The following is a 20,815-nucleotide window of genomic DNA, read 5'->3' on the forward strand; positions in this document are numbered from 1 at the left end:
CGAACGTGAAGCTGCTGCAGGTGTAAGAACAGTTGGACACGGTTACCATGGTTACCATGGTGCAGCACTTCCCCTTGTTCACTGAACAGTCTGAGGACGTTTGGGCGACGTGGAGGTTCTAACCCTCTGGGTTGAATACAGATTTACGTCCTACGCATGAAACGGCATGACCCCATGACCCCATGAATGAACTGGGAGAAACATCCAGTAGCTCCTCATGAATTCCTTCTCTTCCATCTGACTTTGACCCAGATCTACTCATGGACCCCTGACAGTGGAGTTCTCCTAAATAACCTGCTTTTTCAACAATGCCATCCCCCCCAAGACCTGTAGCAGAGTCCCATTTGAATGAGCTCCCATGGAGTTTATTATTCTCCTGAAATCATCCAGACGTTTCTGGATTCTTCAGCAAAGCCTGAGTGTTAGCATGAACTAACACTCAGCAGCTTGAGGGAACTCACAGAAGTACTTGAGCGTCTCTTGGATCTGCTCGTGGGTGAGTCCCAGGACGACCTGCGGCGGCAGCAGGGGGGTGTGCAGCCAGTCCTCACTGTCATATCCAAACACACTGTCTGCTCGGAGAGTGTAGTTGGGCTGACCTTCTGATAAGAGGCTGACGATCTCCAGCTCTGGCAGGTCAGAGCAAAGGTCTAGGAAGGTGGGGGGTAATCACAACGCACAAAGGGGGGGGGGACACAGTAAAAGTTGCAGTTAGAATGCTGTAAAGCACTGCCCTCTGCTGGTTACCTTACGCTCCTACAGAGTCATTTACCGGTTAGTGTGGACGCGTCATGGTGGGACTGCTGTCCCGCGTCACTCAGGTCCCCCACTGAGCCATGCTGAAGGGGCTGCAGGTCCACATCCAGGGCCGCCAGTGACTCCCGCTGCCCCTCACCGAGGGAGGAGGCTGACTGGGGGTCCAGATGGGCCCGTTTGTGCAGGGAGGGAGCAGAAAACCAGGCTAGAAGATGGAGAGAGTGCAGGGTGCAGTGGAGGGTTCAGGGCGAAGATCCACTCAGATGTGAGTGTCCTCCGAATGCTCCAAGGGGGAACAAATGTGTGCGGGGCATTGGACTCTCACAGCTCCTGCAGGGGGGGTTGGAGCAAAACACACAAAGGTCACCAAAATTCAGCAGCACATAAGTCAGTTAAATTCATTTCTAAACTTTACTTTTTGCTCACTTCTTCAGTGAAACACTCAGTAATCCGCTATAGAAACTGAGAAAATGAGCCAGAACCGACACGAACCGGGATTCCTTTTAAAGCCATTTCTCAGAGCCTGAAGCAGCAGCAAACCAGCAGCATCCAGTAACCAACAATTCATAAAGACTATTTCTAAGGGAGCTTTCTTCCAAAAACAAAGCACTTTTTTAAATTCAACAAGATGCAGAAACCCTGAAGTGGATCAAACAGAAAAAACAAAATTATGATAACAAAAAATCTCAAATAAAACATAATGAATAACTGCAGCTCATAGCAGCAAACACAGAGTCAAGTTGTTCATAAATTAATCATGTAAAAATTACGATACTAAATTAAAAAAACAAGCAGTGAAATATAGCAACAATATTAATATCAGAATGTAATCAATTCAACAATCAATATAAAAGTTAAATCCAGGTCATTTGAAAAACCTCCAGATTTAATTAAAAGCATTTAAACATTTCCAAAGCTGAAATGCTTCAAATCTGCTGAAAGTCAGGGGCTCCCTGAACGTTAGCTCCATGAATCCCTTTTGTTTGAAGAAAAGGATTCAGATGAAGATCCTAAAGTTTAGGAGATGAGTCACTCAGAGTTCTGTTGTTGGATGGATTACTGCGTTTTAGTCAGACGTGTTCGTCATCTGAAAGCTTGTCTGAATTCCAGAAATACTGAAGAATGAATCCTCTTCAGATTTGGAGCTGGTAAAGTAGTGTTCCTGATCGGAGCCTCATTTTGGCTTTCTTTGGCCCTTCTAGTGGATCAAAGTCTCCTCTATCAGAGCTGCACATAGATGAGGTTCCTCGGACGAGGATACATTTTTTATGTCATTTAAAGCCACGTATTAAAATGCTAAAATGATGTGCTCTGAGGTAACCCCACCTGAAAGTGGAGATAAACGCTGCTGAAACATCTGCAGACTGAAGCCTGAAAGGTGTCTTCACCTCTGCGTCACGGCTGAAAGAGCCACCAGGAGCTCGGCCTGGCCTCCCCCTCCTGACAAAAGGATACTTGATACCAGGCTCCTGTTATTGCAGTGAATAAAGCATGCTGAGAGGGTGAGGTGGGGGTGGCACAGGCCTGATAAAGCAACAGAGCAAAGCTCCCAGGGTGGTGGGGGGCAGCAATCATACCTGTGTGTTTGCCGTCCTGACAGACCTGCGACTAACTATCTTTACAGGTGTCTCCACCTACGCCAGCTGACACCCCCGACCCATGCAGTCTATCCAATCTGCTGAGTGTGTTTTTGGTTTCTGGCCAGGAACCCCCCCTGCCAATCTGATTCACAGCTCTGTGCACTCACAGACCTTTGCACCCCGATCAGGAGGTGAGCACCTCCACCGCACTGACGGAATCAAACATTACTTCACAACAATCAAAGCAGTGGCAGCAGAGGGGTCTGCTGCTCTTTTCCCCACCTGTTTCTGAAAGGAAAAAACATCCTGAACATCCTCTGAGGACATGGTGGAGCGGCAGGCAACATCACAATACAGTAACCCAACACGCAGAGGCGAAACAGAAGCGGAGCAGAGGCAAAATCGAGACGGAGCAAAGGCGGCGCAGGGACAGAGCAGAAGCGGATCAGAGGCAGAACTGAGGCTGCCACTGTTCCAGGCTTAGGTCGAATCATAACTGAAATTTCTGCTTTGACCTTGAAGCCTGGGCTCAACATTCAGACAGCTGCTGGGAGGGGCAGGTGGCTGTGAAGACATATACATCTGCGGGCAGGAGGAAACTGAGAAAATTCTTAATCCCCCACCAAACAGAAAACTTGTACTTTGTTTTAAAAATGATCAGTAATCTGGAAATTAAAAGTTGATTTATTTTTGGAGCAAACCTCAGACCAAAATAATGAAGAACCCTCATCGGGTCCAAAATAAAAGAGTCCAGTAACTGTGACTGTCAACTGTGCAAAGTGAATGTCAGCCAATCACAGACGACAGAGGAGTGAGTCTCTGCCGTCAGGTTTCGGTCAGTTAGATCAGTGTTTTTCAACCTTTTTTGAGCCTCGGCACACTTTAACCTTGACAAAAATCCAGCGGCACACCAGCATCCAAAAATAAAAAAAAAAAGGAGAAACTCATAGTCTGTATTGATCTACAGCCCCTCCACAATCTCTCATGCATTTTTGGGATAATTGTGGCAGAAAAAACTGGAAGCTGCAGCTGTTTTTGTAATAAAAGATGTAATAAAAGTTAAGTTAGAAGTTTTAAAAACCGTTTGATGTATGTTCATTGTGGTTTAAAGACGTTTAACAAGGAAGACTCATTGTGCGCTGAAACGCTGTCACTTTAATCCAATGCATCATGGGAGGCGTAGTCCAAACAGCCGCCGAATGCAAACAGACCCGCTTCTCTGAGTTTCATTGTTTTGTTAACTTATTCCACAGTCTGATACCGGATCCCGCGGAAAGCTACACCGCAAAAGACGACCTTTAGCTGGTATTTTTTTTGTAACTGAGCGACTTTATGAGCAGAATCGGAACAAGGAAGTGAAGACTTTAACCACTTCTGATTGGTCAGATTGATGACATGTGATTAAGCCTCCAAGAATGATTGGTGGAGACAGTTAAAGGGGCAGGACTTTTCTGAAAATAGCTGACGGTACGGCTAAATCGCGGTACCGTCATTCTTATCAAAATGTCTTTAATTTCATCAAATAAACACAAAAAAAAATATTTTATGATCTTTCATATTCCTAACTTCTCAGTGTTTTATCAGGGTCTGTTTGGATGAACACAGAGCTGATATCCTGGAGACGGTAAATGTTTTTAGATCAGTTAATGAGGGCAATTTCCCACGGCACACCTGATCATCTCCCACAACACCGGTTGAAAAACACTGAGTTAGAGATTTCCCTCGAACAAACTAAAAAGAAACAGCCGCTTAAAAAGACTCCTCAATCAATAAATAAGAAAATGACTTTTGAGGAACAATAATCAGCCAAAAATGGTCCAACAAGTGCAGCCTGGTGTTCTCAAGAACACTTCCGTTTACGCCAAAGCACAACAGAAGAACCCCAGAACCTCCCTGCTCCTGTCACACGCGTGTGTGATTATGAAGGGGGGGGAGGGTAGTGTGCTCAGGCTGCGACGTAGAACGGGGCACGCGAAGAGCTGTAAGTGCTGCCTGGATTGCGCAACACCAGGATCTTTGGTGCCTTTAGATTCCTCAGCTCATGCTAATAATGCCAAAACATTTCCTTTTTCCTAGGGGGGGCCTGGCAAAAAATAATTGAGAAGCACTGGGCTAATAGAACTTCATACTGCTTTCCTGGATCACCAGAAAAACACTGATGTCTTCATCAGAGTCTGCAGGTTGTTAAAAAAGTTATGAGCTGCGACTCTGCAGATAGTCCTGGTCACTGACGGACCCATCATCAATGCTTTTGATCAGGAAAGGAGCTGAAATAAATTCAGCTATTTAACCAGAAGCTACTCTGATCACCACATGATGAAATCCAAAAGAGAAAATATAAACTGCAGCTCAACAAATAAAAGTGAATTATTTGTTTTAGTGCACCGTCCTTCTTTTTACAGCTTCTTAAAATGTTTGTGTGTTCGACCTCAAAGCATGTAGCCATTATAACCAATGAGACACTTGAAGGTCACAGATGTATTCAAGAACAATGGCTGCACACTTCACGTGTTCACAGAGGCCAGGGGCCAAATAGGTTGATCTTCACTGGTTTAATCTTTAACAGAGCACCAAGCAGCACTTTACACACCAGCATTCATTAAGGTTCAGTCCACAAAGAGCACAAGAGCTGCCCCAGGACCGGTTCATGAAGTAAACAACCCCGGAAGCAGACAACAAAACGTCTGCAAGGTCAACAGGAGATCACACAGACACAAGAGTCTGCAGGAGACAGCAAGCAGAACAAGTGCAGGGATTTCTGTTTGAAGACTGCTCTTTATGGAGAAAATATGGAATTTTTACAAGCTTCAATGAGGCTAGACTTCTAGACCGCCTGGATGGTCTTTCACTCACAGTCACAGGCCTCCAGGTGAAGAGTGGATGACAACATAAACCCAGAAAAAAGTTTTCAGAAGTGCAGCAAGTAAGACTAGAACAAAAGAAGGCCATTAAACCCACGCAAGAAAAACTGTAAAACATGACGGAGCAGCTAAATATTAAACATCAAGTTCAACAAAAAGGTTTATTAGGTGTGAAGACCTAACGGTCCGCTTCCATGAACTCCTGCTTTGATGGTGTCTGTGGAAAACTGTTCCACACAGCAGGAACATGAGACACATTTGATCTCAAAGGGCTTATATCAAAATCAATCAATCAAATCAATTTTGAGCTTTTAAGTGTATTATAATGTTCATTCTTCACAAAAAAACAACCCAAAGCGTTTTTTTGATCCATTCATTCATTTCTGGCAAATTTTGTGTCAAAAGCATGGATAATAAGAATGGACTCTATGTATTCTGTTAGACTCTGAGTAGGGGGGTTACTGGTTATGGGATTCTTTTTGGGATGGGGATGTATCTTTATGTATTGTGTATTTTGTTTTGTTTTTTAGTGTCATATAAGCCCGTGTGGGCTGGGCACATTAGTGCATGACACTTAAATAAATAAATCAATCAATCAATCAATCAATCTGAGCATTCCTCTGAAAACCTGGGCTCTGAGCACCAGCCCCTCCCAATGAAAACAAGTGGGTTCTCGCATTGTGACATCACAAAGGGAGGAACAGCCCCTTCCAGGAAGAGTCTGCGCTAAAAGCGCCGCCCCCAGGCTAACACACACCCACTTTCTCAACAGAGCTAGCGGTGATCGGCTAAACGCTTTCTTTTTGTAGAAAGCGTTTAGCCGTATCCGCACATCCATCTTTGCAAAGGTTCGGATGTTACTTACTTCTGGGTAGGAAAATTAGCAGCAAGAATTACTCCTATTTTATTTTAAAAATCGTTCTTTAGTGTACCAAAGGTAATATAGGATCATATATAAAGATATAGTTTACTCCAGGGGTGCTCATTACGTTGATCGCGATTGACCGGTCGATCTTCACGAACATGAGGGTAGATTCCAGGCAAAGATAAATAACCAAAAAAATAAAAATATATTTCTAAAAAATACAAGAGTGAATCAAAATCCTCACCGAGAAGTATGGGGACTTGATTGACATGCAGAACGGCCAATCGAACATCGGCTGATACATACGTCACTGCACATGCGTGCTTAAATACACTGAGTGCAAATTCTCTCTATCATTAGAAAGTCGCTACCTGCCCCACGGCACGTAAAGTCCCCGGCAGAAGACCACTCTGGCCCACTGGAGTGTTTATTGTGACCTGGATCACCCCATGTGCCTATGCAGTTCCCGCCCGATGGATCGTAGCCCACTAAGCCAACAGTGATTTCCTGTAGCACGCGCTTCTCGAGCGCTACCCACGGAGCCAGCCGTGCTTTAGAAACGCCATGCTCCCCCCATAGCACTGTTTACAGCAGAGCATGAAATGCAGTAGTCACTGCTTTCTGTTTTTGTAATAAAACACCTAATCTGTTAATACTAAAGTATCTCCTCACATAGATTTGTGTACTCTTACTGTGAAGTTTTTGAATTATCAGTACATAAACAAGCATGATATAGGCCCTTTAAATATCAATCATCTGACAAATGTTTTCAAAACACAGTAGAAATGAAAAAGGAATTTTTTGATTCACTCATTCTTTACGTATTTTTCCAACATGTAAATGCAATTATCTTTCTAAAAACTACGTTTGTGCTCACACATAAACTATCAACGAAAGGGAAAACACTGCAGAGGTTATACATCTCCGTCTCAATGATCCGAGATCCAAACATCAGCCGTAAATATTTGAAACGTTATCAGCTCTCAGAACAAAATGACCCAGTTTATCTGCGGCAGGTTGTAGAGCAGAGGTGGGTGGACGTGCACCAGCTCACGACTAGTGTGCACGCACGCACAAAGTGGCCTGCACACATTCATGCACATCACAAGACATTTATGACCCAAACTGCTGGATGACGTTTGACTAGAGAAACTTCTCGTCTCACAGATTTCCCTCCGTTTCCTTCCAAAAATCAGACAAAAGCCTCAGAAATGATGCAAACTCTGAATAGCCTTTAAACTTTGGGAGTCAAAGACAGAGTCCCAGGTTTTACCTCAGCCACCCCCATCCCCATGGGGCGCACTGACACAAAACCCATCCAAAGCGAAAGCAACCTCCTCGGACAGTCAGGTGTCATTCAGGAAATGACATCATGGTCTCACAGCACATCTCTGGCACAGCTCGTCAGTTTAATCATTCACCTGCACGCCGACTTTCCCAGCAGGACACGGGAATTAATCGCCTTACTGATATCAGTCATAAAAGAAGGCCGTTTTTAACCCACAGGGGGGTCACATGAGGCAGATTTCACCAGGTCTAAGTTTCAATCCAAACAACAATGCTGTAAAATGACTCCCACCCGGCTGAGGCTAAACATCTGCGTATGAAACAAGCGGGGGGGGCAGGACAACATTCAGATGAGCAGAAGAGTAAAATCCTCTGAGGGAAACAGATCCAGAAAAAACTCTAGATCTAAAAACACATCACAGTATAACTTCAATTTTGGTATAAACATTTTTAGGTTTTTTCTTCATTTGCTCTGATGAGTTCTTCACACAGGTTTCACAGAACATTACTGAATGAGCCAAACGCTGAAGAAAAAACATCAGTAGGAGTCGGCAGAGGGGAAGCTGTTTCTGTTGTACCTGCATGCACTCCTTTAAAGACAAAAAGTCCAAAAACGCCACTTCTGCACAAGTCAGCGTGACATCTAAAGACACTCAAAGACCATGAAGATGCAGTTCAGAACCACTCAGCCAGGACAGATCCTCACCAAAGCGCCGTCTGGTTCTCCTCAGCCAGAGTTTGGTTGAGAAGACTTGCGAAGCATCCTTGAAGGGACTAGTTAGAGGTCTGAACTCTAGCATTAGACATCCAAACACTAAGGTGCAGCTATAGCAGGTGACTGCTCCCATCCAAAACCAGAATGTTTTACCGGTCGGTTTCTGTCCTGCCGGGAAGAGACGAAGCCACAGTGAGCCAGCAGGGTGGAGGTGGGGCTGCCCGAGCGGGAGGAGGGGCGTCCAGAGAAAAGGCGTGCCGCTTTATCACAGTGCTTACTGAAGACACAATGGGCTGAAGCCTGTGGCTCCACTCCCAAACCCACAGAGATTTCCCAAACAAAATATTCAAATGTGTCTCTGTAGCCAAGCCGGTCTTCCACACTGCAGACCATTGATTTACAGACAGTCATAAGTCATGTCTGACAGTCTGACTCAGACTTTGAAATGTGAACTTTTAAGCTTTGTAAGTAGTGCTGGGCGATATTTTTTTATAAAAATAAAATCTCAGATTTTATTTTTTTTAATTCGATTTCCGATTTTCCGAATTCCGATATTAATTAAATTAATAAACCCTGTCTTCTCCACGGTATATATGGGTACCATGTCTTTGGCTATATGCAAAGCGACCGCTTCGGTGATTGTTCTCCACCGTGCCCCTTTCCCAGGGATGGGTACCTAGCCCGGTATTGAACGAGCCCCGGGGCTACATTCTTCAAGACCGCAGTATCCGTAAGATCTGACCTCAACGGTTCTGCTATCGGTACTGGAGAAGTCGCCTTTTTTTGTGTCCCACAAGATATAAACTAGAGCTCTGACGGTGTCAGATTTGTGATCACCGGTCCGCGGTGATGAAGCAACAGGAGTAGCGGTCAAGCGCACCCCGGACTTAAACACTGTCAATATAACCTAACCTGTCAGAATCAAATGTAAAATGAATTATGCTGGAGTAACAAGCAAACATGCGTTTTTTTTCTGCAACTGTAATTGTCCCTTTAAAAAGTCATAATAAATAAATAATGAGTTATTTAACATTAAGGAGTAGTTGCATTTATTTTTCATTACATTTAGTTACATGTATAAGTTATATCTGGCCCTTTGAGGACATCCGCTATGCTGATGTGGCCCTCGGTGAAAATGAGTTTGACACCCCGGATTTACTGTAAAGTGGAAAGAGGAGGTAGAGCAAGCTGAACAGACTAAAGTGCGAAGAAGACTAAAGCGCGAAGAAGACTAAAGCGCAGCCGCATCCTCGGTCCTCACGGTTTCAAAATGGGCATTACTGTTCAATCCCCATCGAGTAGACTCGAATACACATAGAAAGGTCCCAAAAGAATCCATTGACCACGTCCACATTGAAGACCATATATGGCAAGTTGTGTGTTTTAAGCAACAACAGCTGCTATGATGCCAAAAACACTAAGACAGTGGTTACCAACCCCACGTAGTACAGTGCTTTTCCACTTTGATCAGGGCCCAAAGTGCTTTGCATTCATAGTGCCAGTCAAACAACGACGGCCGCTCCACTGCAAGGCGCTGAACCACCATGTGGGGTTCAATGTCTCACCCAAAAACACAGACAAGGCAGGAACCGAATCTGCAACTTTTCGATTAGAGGTCAACCGCTCGACCTCTGCACCCCAGCCACCAAAATGTATCATTTACATTATTTCCGTTTTTATGATCTGATTCTGAAGAAAGTTTTATTTTGTAAAACTACTAGATACTCTCCACAACATCCGTCTGTGACTCTCTTGAACATTCTCGTCAGTCACATGTCTTACTTTCATCAGCTTCCTTCTTTAAATGTCTGCCCCAACTGCTACATCAAAACCCTCAAACTTGCAAAGTTAACAAAAACAAACGTCTTTGTAAATTTTCATCCTGCAGAAAAGAGTCAGGGGGAAAACTAAAAAAGCAAAAAATCCACATTTAACAGTCAAAACCAGGAGTTCCAATAAAAATTTGGATTTATTGTAGGTCACAGCACCCTCCCTGTTTGTTGAATACAGAATAAATAAATAAAAAACTGAATTACTTTAGTGGTTCATAAAAAAGTCAATAAAGGCAGCTGCAATAAGTCTCGTTAAGATGAAAAACACCAATGAGGCCTTCAGTTCAAGGAACAAATAAAAAGCCTGATGACTAAAAAATGACCAGAACACTCAGAATAAACCAGTAAAACACTGCCTGATGTCATGAAACACTAAGACTGAAACCTGTGGAAAACAAGGCCGTCCTGGTTTTACTTGTAGAAGATTAAACTAAACATCAGGGTGTGAGTAAAGTTCACACCTGATTTATTTCAATTTAAGCCATGGTCTGGTTGAATACTCGATTCTGATTGGCTGCTTGGTGTATTAAAAAGTGATAATGGACAGGGATTATATACCACAAAAAATAAGTTTTGGTCACATAGCCCAAGCGTTCTGTGAAACAAACTTTTGCTTCATCATCTGGACACAAACAAGCGGTAAGAGGGGAACTTTCTCTCTGAACTGATGCTTTATTTAACCCATCAGCATATGTAGCGCTTTCTTTTGCTGCTGCATTCCAGGTTGGTGATGGCTCAGACGATACCATGACACCACGCGGATCCACATATTAAATAGTCCGCTTTTTCTGACAAAACAATTCAAACCAAGAAAATAACAAGAATAAAGTACTAAAATTTGATTGAATATTTATTTCTTTTGTAAGTAACCATGTCATAAGCGGGATAATGCCCTTTGAAGTGTCCGTTATCAGAAAAACCCACTTCGTGCAGGATGGTTCAGGCTTCTGTGTCATCCAATTATCTCTGAAAATTGGCACTTTGTCAGGCATTATCCCTTAGGCAAGTTCAAACTGAAAGTATCACAGATACTATTTATGATTCTGTGTACTCAACTCAACAGCTGGAGTACAAAAAATTGTTAACAATACTTAAAAATACATTTTTCACAAGAAGTTAGGGAGATTGTGAAAAAAATCAGAGGATGTCATTTACATGATATTTGTTTCACTTCACAGATTTTCAGGATAGGGAGGTTATTGTATTGGGGCGATAGACAGACCTCATTTTGTGTTTTCCACATAATGGTCACACTCTACAGTGTCTTACTAAATGGGAAGAAAACAAAACAAAAATTCTAAAAGAAAAACCTTTTCAATCTGGCATCGATTTGACTATTCTGTGGCCACAGAAAGTTGATTTTGCCAGTAAGTCATTCCAAGTTCATCATTTCAACACAGCCACCAGGTCACAGCATGTCTTCAGGTTAGTAGTAGGCATTCAGATGTTGCACATGGACTTGGTGAGTCTCAAAGTGTCATCAATAGACTCGCATCAAGACACAGAACTACTGGCAGACCCAGGAGTGGAGCCCTGTGAGTGACAGAACCCAAATGATGACCAGAACCTAAGGACCTATGCACTCAGAGAGATTTTTGCAAATTTGTGGTTGACGATGTGATTCATTGTCGATATTGGTTCATTTCGACTTGAATACAGCGAACTGTGTCCTGGTGATGGGATTTGCAATGAATGTATCACTCGGGATAGTTTGCTAATACTTTATCCTTGTTAGCTATGATGCTAGCGTCCTTTTAGCACTCAGACACCGGTTCCCTTCGGTCTGGATCATGAGAATGTGGAGGAGAAAAATCTTCAACTTCCACAGAAAGTTCTGTGGAGAAACTGGCATCACTTTGTACCACTCTCCATATTAAAGACGCAGCGTGGCTACATTACCTCAAGCCAACATCCCTGTCAATCACAGATCAATATACCCCCCCCCCCCCCATTCTTCAAATCTGGGCTGAGAGTGGAGTCAGCCTCCAAATCAAATCAAACTTTATTTATAAAATAGCGCTTCTCATGCATTTTGTGCAGCTCGAAGCGCTTTAACATTATAAACAGAAAACAGTTGTAGATTTGAGATCGACTTTTTGGGTAAACCAGAGAGCAGGGCTTTACAATAATCTAAACGACTGAAAATAAAAGCACGCATCAGCACCTCTGTGCTGGCAAGAGAGAGGAAAGGGCGGACTGTGGCAATGTTTTTGAGATGATAAAATCCTGTCTTAACGACATTTTTGATGTGTGGAATAAAATTTAGCTCAGAGTCAAAAAGTACGCCCAGGTTTCTCACACATTCAGAAGGTTTAAAATTATGAAGATGTGGTAAAATCGTCTCTCTCTTGTCTTCAGAACCGATGATTAGAACTTCAGTTTTGTCCTGGTTGAGCTGTAAGAAGTTTTCTGCCATCCATGACTTTATATCTAAAATACAGTTTAAAGGAGTGTTAACAGGTTCAAGGTCATCAGCAGACACGGCGATGTAAAGCTGTGTATCATCAGCATAGCTGTAAAAGTCAACGCCATGTCTCCTGATGACCTCCCCAAGAGGCAACATATAAAAATTAAACAGTATTGGCCCTAAAATTGACCCTTGGGGAACCCCACAACTTATTTCATGGATTCCTGAAGAGCACATATCCATACTCACATAAAAGTGTTGATCTGTAAGGTAAGAGTAAAATCACTTAAGAACATTTCCAGAGAGGCCCACCAGACTCCCAAGTCTGTCTAATAAAATCTGGTGATGTATTGTATCAAAAGCGGCACTAAGATCCAGCAGCACCAGAACAGAAAGTTTCTGTGAGTCATATTTTAATCTAAGATCATCAACAATCTTTAAAAAAGCCGTCTCTGTACTATGGTTTGTCCTAAAACCAGACTGATATTTTTCTAAAATGTTTTGGGCATTTAAAAACTCATGCAGTTGAGTAGCGACACTTTTTTCTATTATAATTTTACTTAAAAATGGTAAGCTGGATACGGGTCTATAGTTATCCAGATTTTTTTGATCTAATTGACTCTTCTTCAGAAAGGGCCTCACCACTGCCGTCTTACAGGCAGAGGGGAAGACCCCCGTCTGAAGAGAGCAGTTAACTATGTTTAAAAGCTCTGACTCAAAGAATCCATAAAATGTTTTAAAAAGTGAAGTGGGAATGGGATCTAAAAGGCAGGTTGTGGTGTTTACTTGAGATAGAACTCGACCAAGCATCTCCGCATCAACCAGGACAAAACTCCCCAGTGTTTCTTCTGGTAAAAACAATGCTGGTGGTCTGTTAAGATCAGTGTATTGCACAGATGAAATGTTTGATCTTATAGCATTGATTTTACCCATAAAGTGGTCTGCGAAGTCCTCACATGCAGCATCAGACGATGGCATGGAGGACTTGTTGAAGTCTTTGTTCATTAAAATATCAACCGTTTTAAAAATACATTTGGAGGTTGTTTTTATTTTCTGAAATTATTTTTGAAAAATAAGAGGTTCTGGCCCGTTTAACTGTCCTGTTAAATGTAATTACCCCAAAAGTTAGAACAGAGTTGCAACACTGACTTTAATGAAAAAGGAGGATTTTGTTACTCCTAACTAGGGGGCTTTGCATCTCCTGGACTTTAAAACTTTTCCACCATGCTTGTGTGCTGTGCACCTTCAGTTCTGACATCAGTGTGAAAGCTGGAGAGAGTCTAAGGGGCCATTCGATCGGCTGAAAGCGAGCACGCCTGCTTTGCTGATGAGTTTGATTGACAGATTCATTAGCCAATGGTGACATTAGTTGACCTGCAGCATGAAGGGAGTCTCAATATTCAACACAGAGAAATCTCTCACAAATGTGAGGAGATTCACAAATGAAAGCGGGTTTGTGAATGCACATTCTGAATCTTACTTTATTTATTTATTTTTATTTATTTTTAAATCATCAATGCTTGTTTTTATATTTGTTGTGTTTTAATGTAAAGCACTTTGTGTTATATTTTTATATGAAAAGTGCTTTATAAATAAAGTTTGATTTGATTTGATTTGATTTGATTACAAGTGTACCTAAAAATGATGTTTCAGAAGCATCTTTTGTGCATTTCTGAAAAATGTATTGTGAATTTCTGAAAAATGTATTGTGTTTTTGTGAAACACAGCGTGCACATTTGTGAGACACACTTATTTTGCATGTGTGAAACATTTTGTGTGCATTTGTGAAACACAAGGTGTGTGTTTGTGAAACACAGAGTGTGCATTTGTGAAACACGACGTGTGCATTTCCAAAATTGATATTGCACCTTTGCGTAAAATTCCAGTTGTGAATCAGAGCGAGTGTATTTGTGAAACAGGTTGTGTGCATTTCTGATTATTGAGACTGAATCAACTCCATACAATCACGGTGTTAATTAAATACATGTACAAACGGGTAAACAAATTTCATTCACATTTTTGTTTCAAATAGTTGTTTTTCCTCAGGAAAATAATACAGACGGAACATTATTAGAACATTCTACCACACTCTATAATCATGTGATTTTGCGAAATTCAATGTGTTTCCACACATTGGGCTGGAATGATTTTTTTCTGTTTTTAACTTAAAGTAAAATGAACCTACCATGTCTCAATCCAAAGAATATCTTCCAACTTTTTAATTGCACAAGTCGATTTGATTGGATTAACAACTCGCCTCAGATAGATCGATCTGGTTGGATCATAGAAATGGATTCATTGACTAATTGATATGGGGTATGCTAGTAGCGTACCATTTGCAACAGACTCCACCACTTTGATTTGAATGACAGTTGACCATTGCAGGTGACTCCACTGACACCAATACATTATTGTGAATGTCTGCAGTGGGCACAAGACCATTTCACCTGGACAATGCAGCTATGGTCTTCCATCCTACCATGGTGTCGGGTCACTTTGCACAGAAATGACGGTTGTCTGCGTTGTTGGAGAAGGTGAAGCAAGCAATATTCCGAGGTCAACGTGGTTCCCAGGGTTTGCTTTGGTGGAGGAGGTGGACTAGTCTGGGCAGGCATCACCAGTTGGTGCAAAACTGATTAGGTTATTTTAGATGGCCCAGTCACGGCACGTTCCTACCTCAGAGACATCATAGAACCCATCCTCATCCCCCAATTCTACCAGCACACCCCCAACTTTCTGTTCATGGTTGATATTGCTCCACTAACAATGTTCCCTGAGCTGAACCCCATGCAGACAAACACCTTTGTGTTTGTATACATGTATTTGTGTGTGTGTTTGTATGTCTTTGTGTGTGTTTGTGTAGTTGTTTGTATGCATGTGTTTGTGCGTCTTCCTGTGTGCATATTTGTTTGTATGGTTATATTTGTGTATGTCTGCATGTATGCATGTGTTTGTGTATGTGTGTTTCTTCGTGTCTGTGCTTGTTATCTTGTATATGTTTATGTTTGTGTGTATAGATATTTATATGCTTGTTTGTAGGCGTGTGCGTGTGTGTGTGTGTTTCTGCGAGACCTTGAGCGTGTATGCTTGTCTGTGTGCGCGGGTGTCTTTTTGAGTGTGTAAGTGTTTTTTTATGTGTATTAGTATGTTTGTGTAGAAGTATGTTTACATGTATCGACATGGTTTCTGTTCCACCTGTCCTTATTTGACTTCCTGAACTCGTCTACATTAAACTTTTGGTCTAAATGATTTTCTTCTGTAAATGAGGGGGCAGCTCATTTAAACTCTGTTTTTGTTTATTCTTATCTGCCTTGAGTGTGACAGACTAGACAAACACAACTGCAACAGTGATGGAAAGGTTTTCTCCTTTTGGTTTCGTGTCTTTGAGATCACATCTCACTGCTTTGTGAGAAGCTGCAGCACCTTGAACTAAGTCAAAGGAAAACACCTTTTGTACCAACAAAACAAAAATGTTCACAAACCAGCAGTGAACTGCAGCTGAGGAACCCAGGTTTGTTTTTTCTGCATCCAGATCAGCTGTAAACTGCTGAGAAGCTGTGTCTGTCTGAACACCAGCATGCATGTGGACTATAGGTCCATATGTGATGGATGAAGGTTGTACATTTGAGATGTTAGAGTGTTTTCTTTATTCCACTTATCGGGCTTGTTGGTGGTGGCTCTGATCAGATGTTGGACGGGTTGTCCTAAAGTTCTCCTCTGAACTGTAGGCTTTCATCTAACCTTGTTTGTCCTGGGTTCTGCTTGAGCCATATTGGTAGAAAGGATCAGACAGGCAGAACAGAACTGTGAAAACATCCTCCATAAAGCGGTTTCTATGAACTATTATGAATGAACGAGGATGGGTTATTCTTAACTTGTTCCGTTTTTCCTGTTCTTGACTTCAGAGCCAGCGAACAGGTCTCCTTAAGGCATTTTTAATTTCTACCAGAACTTCTGAACGCTTCGTCCAGATGCTTCAGTTGTGGTGATTTTCCTGAACGAATCGCTTCGTTTAAGATAATTCCGCCTAAATCGGGGACCATGACAATCCACCATCAACACCTCGTCCCTCCTCCCTCGCGGCGGTGTGGAAAATTTCCCCGTCCACCTCCCGAACACCGAGGTTCCGGCGGGACGGCGGCGGCGCGCGGGTCCCGCAGCGGAAGCACCGGGAAGCGGCTCAGGACTTACATGTTCCCGACATTCGCCGCTCTTCAAGGTCGTCCTCCCCTCAGAAGTTTCGCTCAGCAAACTTGGAGCTCAGCTGTCACAACGGCTGCTCTGTCCGGAGCTGGAATTGGTCAACGTGAGAGCGGGGCATCATGGGAAGTGTAGTTACAGGCGACCACGTTTAGTCCCAGAAACAGTAAAGGGGGAAAAAAGTAAACAGCTAAAATAGAAACAAATAAATTATAAATAGCTCAAATATAATTTTTAAAACCGAAGGACTAATTCTGTCAGATAGATTGTCAGATATAATCGTTTGTAACAGAATTAGGTACACAAACAACTATAGGATACGTTAAAAAATGTTTACGTAGTTTAAAAAAAAACTTACTGGGAAAACAAATGAACTAGAGTTGCTTCTAGCAAGGGCCCTTAATAATTTGTGCAGATCGGTCTCTATATGTTAGAGACTTCATTGATAAATACTATGTGACTTTATCTGGAGAAATCGCACACATCATATCAGGAAATCTGTTCTAATGAATGACTACAGTAATGCTGGTCTGAACATTTTCTGATTTCAGTATTTACATATGAATATTAAAACTATTTGGATCAGAAACAAACTCATTTAGGAATTTTATCCCCAACTGGTGGGTGGCCTCGACCTTCAACTGCACCTAGAAGGCTGACAAAGTGCTCATCAACCTTTTGATAAACAGATGTTGATCCAAATTTTCTCCTCACATGTTTTACATCTGGAATAATAATTAAAAAAGTAAAACTGTCTTCATGCATCAGTGGTTTAATAACAATATCAGATTATTCAGCCAGTTTATCAACTAACAGCGTCAGCTCTGCACCTGTACTGAATTCATCCAACACAATAAGATCCCCATCTCTGTGAAGGGCTTTTCAGTCGTCTCTGATGATAGCCCTCTTCTTCTCACCAATGTGCATCCGACCACTAGCAGCAGCTTCAAGTAACGAACACAGCTGTAGACAAATCTGCTTTTCTACAGTAAAAAATCAAAACAAAGCCATTAAAAGATTGTTTCAACAGGAGCTCCAAACTGAATCTCCAGCAATAACCTTTTGAATTTTAATTCATGGAACAGATTTGTTGGAAAAAATGCGGCTTCCGCTAAACAGATTTATTTTAAATAACAAGGTCAAAGAAGTATTATTTAAAATCTTACATGATTCAACGAATCAGTTCATGCAAAAACTGAAAAACGATCTCAATAACGTTCATTCTGTAAACAAAATGAAGAAATATTATTACATGTGTTTTCGACCTGTAAGCACTCTAAACTAGGAATCCATTGTAAACTCGTCATGACTCTACTTTGTCTTCATTTCTTTTTGACTTGGAAGAACATTATATTTATGTAATCTATCTTCACAATTCTATTTGATAAATCTCTTGATTTCATTAACAAAATCTTATATTCTTAAAACTAAATGTAGTTATAAAACCAAAGAAATCTTTGAATTGATTGCTCAAATAAGACATTATTTAGAGACCGTTTCTTACCCACAGAAAAGCAATTAAAACCGATCCTCTGTATCAGCTTTACAGAATAACACAATGTTACTTTTTTTACTTTTGTAACCCCTCCTGGCAGTTTTTTTTTTTTTTTTGATGAACAGTTTAATGTTTCTTTACTGTATGTCATGTGATTGTCCTGAAAAAAGTTGTAAAAAAAATGAAAAATAAAGAAAATAATAGATTTGCTTCCTGGTTTAAAGTTGAGCTTTAAAAGGCAAAAGTTAGATTGATCACTGCCCTGTGAGGATCCTGGTGAACCTCTGCACACTCACCAGGGCCCGGCTGGATCGTGTCATCTGCTCTGCAAGCCTCTCCTCACAGCAGCTGCACATCTGCAGGGCCCAGAGACAAGCCGCCGGGATCGCAGCTGGCCCCTCCCACCACGCACAGCCACTCCCACTCTGGCAGGAGGCTCTGGTCCATTGGAACAAAGATCTGCTGCTTCAGAACTTTAATTGTTTCAGAAATGAAGAATACTGTAGATTAAAAAACCACAAGTTCTTTTGAACTTTAACCAAACGCGTCCAGAAAACGATCAAGTAAATGAAAAAGTGAAGGCTGCCGCGTTCCGTTAACATTTTCAAACACTCACATTGACTTTACAGCTGAAACAGATTCATAAGACATTAATCTTTAATGTTTCCAGCTTTAGTGCTGACAGAACAGAACACATCAGGAATGTTCAATCAGAGAATTCTTTGTCCAAATATGACATTTTTCTGTTGCTTTTGATGACTAACCAGTCCTGTGTAGCGTTCCCCAAACCAGACAAACCTCAGAAGAGGATATTTATAGCTGCTCTACTTTTCTCTGCAGGAGATCAACAAGTCACAGACTTTCTGCTCCAAAGAGTATCAACATTACAAGCAGCTGCTCGGGATCAACTAATAAAAGTAGATGTGCGGATCGTTTTTTAAGTATTTCAATGTTTCCGTCTGCCTTTGGAATGTGATAGAAGCCTCTATGTGGATGTGAATCAGCAGCTGCTGCTCTTGCAGGCCTCCAACCTTCAAGGTCTCCCACGTGTCGGCAGCTATTTTAACCAGGGAGCCAAGAAACAGGACGAAAGCAGCTTCAGGCGTGACGGGTCCGTCAGTCATAAAGCAGAATCTATGCTCAAACATTTCTATTGCTCCACCGTATTTAGAGGCTGAAACGAATGATTTGTGAATGTCTAATTTCTTTGTTTTGATCTTATTTTTTTGGATTCTAAATTGTGTTATTTAAGTGAAACTGCTTTTCTTTGTGTTTTGATTTGTTACCATACCACCTTAAAGAAGAGGATGGTGGCTTGACAAAGAAACATACGGGTTACTTGAAGGGAGCTTGGCTGAAATGGTCAGAGAACAGTCATTTCTTAAACCACTTTTACAAACAAAAATCTAATTTTTCCAAATAACTCACTAAACTTTATTTAACCTTTTTTCTAGCCTTTTCCTCTAGAGGGCGCACCAGGCCTGACCGAGTAAGGAAGTGATACCAACTACCCATTAATGATCACGGCAGGGGGGTACAGGCTTTACCCCAATGGCTTTCATCAGGATCCGTGTCAGCTTAACGCGTGAGCGGGGAATTAAGCTGAATGAAAACATCGACACCCCACCCGTTTCATTCTGAGGAAGAACACCGCCATAACCCTAACACACTCACACGTTCAGTGCAGCCGTTACAGTTTTAATCAGTGGACATTCAGCAGAAATCATACTTTGTCATCATCATTTACAACTGGGGTAGAACAGTGGAACAGTGGACAGCACTTTCTCCTCACAGTGATGGAGTTGGAATCCCGGTTGAGACCTTTCTGTGTGGAGTTTGCATGCTCTCCTGGTTCATGTGTGGCTTTTTCTTCGTCTTCCTTGCACAGTCCAACCAGATGCTTCATGTCTCTGTGTGGTCCTGCGACGACTGGATAACTGTAGAGTGACCCCCCCCCCCCCCCCCCCCTCCTCCTCCTCTATTCACCCATCAGCAGCTGTGTAGGCTCCAGTGACCCCATGACCCCCAACAATAGGCAGGTATCAAAAATAAATTACTTTAAAAACCACAAAAAAACATTTGAAAGCAGCTCATTTAGAAAATGAAAATATTCCAGTTTAAACTGAAGTAAAAGTTTCTTTTTTCATATTATTCAAACTTATGAAACATCTCAACTTTTCCAGGATTCATCTGTACTTTCTTTATTTTTGGCGATGATAAACTGATTCAGTGTTTTAATTCTAATGTTTATCAGATCATCGAAGAAGCGAAAATTCAAGCTCAGACACATAGAACCCAGAATTTAATCAAAACCCCAAAATAAAAAATGTCTGCAGACGAGGTAAAACGGTACAGAAAAAACATTTACACTACGGCTGTGTTAAATGTAACCACAAGGGGCGCAATCCAGTGATTATGTGTGCCAGTCCCAAGTCTGAGTAAACGCAGACAGTTGTGTCACGAAGGACGTCATGTGGGAAACATAATGAGGAACTCAAGTGGAATAATGAGGTTACAGGGGGCGGAGGTGAGGAAGGTGGAGGACTTTAAGCACTGGGGGTCACAAGTCCAGATCAACAGAGTGTGGGAAAGAAGTGGAGATGTACGCAACCGGTTGGAACGGGTGGAGGAAGGTTTCAGGTGTAATGTGTGACTAAAAAAATGTCAGCTAAATGAAGGGAAATGTGTAGAAGACTGTGAGGGAAGCAGCCATTAGAGAGTGAGAAAGAGACAAGAGGCAGATCAGGAGGTAGCAGAGATGAAGATGTTGGGGGGGGGGGGGGGGGGGAGACCAGGAGCGATCAGATCAGGAACGAA

General features: G+C 42.0%; 1 protein-coding gene and 1 long non-coding RNA gene across 6 annotated transcripts in view; one reads left to right on the forward strand and one right to left on the reverse strand.

Moving 5' to 3' along the window:
• LOC144981298 (trafficking kinesin-binding protein 1-like) overlaps positions 1-20,815 on the reverse strand; it is a 37,307-nt gene that overhangs the window by 13,677 nt on the left and 2,815 nt on the right. For 3 of the 5 annotated variants that reach the window (XM_078932521.1, XM_078932618.1, XM_078932515.1), the window contains exons 1-3: positions 16,495-16,627; positions 773-1,086; positions 462-650 (exon numbers count right to left, since the gene is read on the reverse strand). The gene's annotated coding sequence lies outside the window, so the exon portion shown is untranslated. Of the gene's footprint in view, positions 1-461; positions 651-772; positions 1,087-8,055; positions 8,248-16,494; positions 16,628-20,815 lie in introns of those variants that run through there. The other 2 variants (XM_078932554.1, XM_078932585.1) reach the window with 2 other exon arrangements.
• On the forward strand, positions 18,973-19,583 carry LOC144984526 (uncharacterized). The gene is made up of 3 exons (XR_013648290.1): positions 18,973-19,109; positions 19,300-19,360; positions 19,453-19,583. It is a non-coding gene; the product is annotated as an uncharacterized LOC144984526 (long non-coding RNA).

The sequence above is a fragment of the Oryzias latipes genome, chromosome 1, assembly GCF_053564925.1.
Source record: "Oryzias latipes strain Hd-rR chromosome 1, Olatipes_Hd-rR_3.1".
NCBI classification, from domain to species: domain Eukaryota; kingdom Metazoa; phylum Chordata; class Actinopteri; order Beloniformes; family Adrianichthyidae; genus Oryzias; species Oryzias latipes.